At 40.6% G+C, this 2,933-nt stretch overlaps 1 pseudogene; it reads right to left on the bottom strand.

Annotated features, from left to right (window-relative positions):
• Positions 1–1,626: 1,626 nt before the first annotated feature.
• Positions 1,627–2,617, bottom strand: LOC138162258 (heat shock cognate 71 kDa protein pseudogene; annotated as a pseudogene).
• Between the last annotated feature and the right edge of the window lie 316 nt (positions 2,618–2,933).

The following is a 2,933-nucleotide window of genomic DNA, read 5'->3' on the forward strand; positions in this document are numbered from 1 at the left end:
AAGGAAATTATCAAAGTTGAACTATTAACATTCCTACATGGAAAAACAATAATTGTAACTTATGAAGCTTTTCTCAGTACTTGAAGGGAATAGAAATATATATGAGGGTATATGGGCATATGAATACATATGTGAATGTGTGTATATATGTTTACAGGTATACATAGATAGAGGGCACAGGACCAATTTAACAGGAAGGGATGATACTTAAAAGGCGAAATTAAGAGGTGAGAGGAATATAATGAGAAATGGGGAGAGACAGATTGGGGTAAACTTTCTCATACAGAAGAGGCAAGGGAAAATGGTTACAATTGAGGGGAAGAATGGAAAGGCAAGGGGGAGTGGGTCAACCTTGTTCCCATTGAATCTGGCTTGAGGAGGGAGTGAAATACACACTGAATGGGGTATCTCACTCTCCAGGAGAATAGGGGGGAAGGGGATGAGAGGGGGGATGATGGAGGGGAAGACAGGCTGGGGGGGGGAGGGAGCTTGTAAGTACCCACTTTTGAAAAGGGACAGGATCAAAGTAGAGAATAGAGCAGGTGGGAGGTGGGATAGGAGGGAGGGAAATATAATCAGTCTTTCATGACATATCTACTGTGTTATTGTTTTGCATTAGCCACACACGTACAACCTATACTGAACTGCTTATCTTCCCAGTAAGGGTGGGTGATGAAGAAGGAAGGCAATGAATGTGGAATTGAAAGTTTTAAAATCAAATATTCAAATATATATGTATATATACATACATGTGTGTGTATGTGTATTAATACCATCTTACATGTAATTGGGAAATAAGATATACAAACACTGACGCATAGAGATCCACTGAAAAAGTCGAAAGGGGTATGGGAGAAAATATGGGAGAGAGCAGATTGGAGGAGGGGATATCCGGTAGGACTGCTAATTTGGGGCAGTGGGTGGGGGAAAAACGGGGAGAAAATTTGCAACTCAATATCTAGCGGAAATGAATGATGTAAATCAGAAATTAATAAAGCATTAAAAAATAAAAGAATGTCACTTCAAAAAAAAAGAGAACTGGAAGTGATAAGTCCTCTGTCCTCTCTGCTCTGCAAAACTCATCTAAAGTATTGTGTTTACTTCTGGGTGTCATTTTATAAGAAGGGTATGGACAAAGTGGAGAGTGTCTAGAGAAGGTCAATGAAAATGTAGGGTCTGGAGTCCATTTCATTTGAGGATGAATTGAAGGAACTAGATATTTAACCTGTAGAAAAGAAGAATGAGGGGAGGAGGCAGGGAGATTGAATGGGGTGGTGCACCTGATAAATTTGAATATCTACTCCTCTCATATGGAGGAAAAAAAAGACTTGATTCATTTAACCCTAATGGACAAAACTAGGAACAATGAGTAGAAATGCCAAAGCTGCTTATTATCATCAAAATTCAAAACAAAGCAGAAAAAAAATGCTTAACAAAGCTTTCTCAGAATGGAATCGTTTTTCTTTTCTTTTTTTTTATGGTGCCAATTTTAAATAGATTTTATTCTCCAAGACTATTGCATTTCTACTTGTTTACAGTACTGATGAAGTACAATGCTGTTCACTTCTCTCCCTCTGCTCACATTCAAGTATTCAGATTTACACAGTAGCTTAAATGTTACTTTTACACTGTTACTGCCTTGGCTACAAATTTGAGTCCTTCAATTTTTGGGAAGCTGTGTGGAATGCTCTTTCTTCTGGTGTGTTCAGTCGACCTCTTCAATGGTGGGTCCAGAAGAAGCACCATCAGATGGGGCTGCCCCACCCCCTGCACTCTGGTACAGCTTAGTAATAATGGGGTTGCAGACCTTCTTCTATTCTTTCTGCTGATACTCAAATTCTTCCTTCTCAACAGTCTGGTTATTATCCAGCCAGTTGATTATTTCATTACATTTGTCAAGGATCTTTTGTTTGTCTTCATAACCAATTTTGCCTTGAAGTTTTTCATCCTCTACGGTTGCTTTCATGTTAAAAGCATAAGATTCAAGAGAATTCTTGGAAGACACTTTGTCTCTCTGCTTTTCATCCCCAGCCTTGTATTTCTCAGCCTCCTCGACCATACACTCAATGTCTTCTTTTCTCAGACGTCCTTTATCATTGGTGATGGTGATCTTGTTTTCCTTACTTGTGCTATTATACACAGCAGAAACATTGAGGATGCCATTTGCATTGATGTGAAATGTTACTTCGATCTGAGGAACACCCCTGAGTGCTGGAGGAATTCCTGTGAGCTCAAAAATTTGCCAAGCAGGTTGTTATCCTTTGTCATTGCTCTCTCACCTTCATAAACTTGAATAAGCATACCAGTCTGGGATCCTAATAGATGGTAAAGGTCTGTATCTGCTTGGTGGGGATGGTGGTATTACGTTTGATCAGAATGGTCACAACTCCACCAGAAGTTTCAATTCCAAGGGAAAGAGGAGTGACATCCAACAAGAGCAAGTCCTGCACATTCTCAGATTGGTCTCTGGACAAAATGGCAGCCTGGACAGCTACACCATAAGCAACAGCCTCATCAGGATTGATACCCTTGTTGAACTCCTTGCCACTGAAGAAATCTTGCTGAAGCTTCTGGATTTTGGCGATTCGAGTGGAACCACCCACAAGGATGATATCATGAATCTAAGACTTATCTAGCTTGGCATCTCTTAAGGTCTTCTCCACAGGGACCAGAGTGCCATGGAGGAGATCAGCATTCAGCTCTTCGAAAAAGGCCTTCTTGTGCTTTTGCTTGAACTTGGCAATCAAATGGTTGACCGTTCGGTTGTCAAAGTCCTCCCTACCCAAGTGGGTGTCCCCAGTTGTGGACTTGACCTCAAAGATGCAATCTTCAATGGTAAGAATGGAGACATTGAAAGTACCACCTCTAAGGTCAAAGATCCACACATTTCTCTTGGCACCAAACTTCTTGTCCAAGCTGTAAGCAATAGCAGC

This window comes from Petaurus breviceps, unplaced genomic scaffold (assembly GCF_028583685.1).
Source record: "Petaurus breviceps papuanus isolate PSGF00001 unplaced genomic scaffold, PetGlider_PUasm1.0 186, whole genome shotgun sequence".
Taxonomy (NCBI): domain Eukaryota; kingdom Metazoa; phylum Chordata; class Mammalia; order Diprotodontia; family Petauridae; genus Petaurus; species Petaurus breviceps.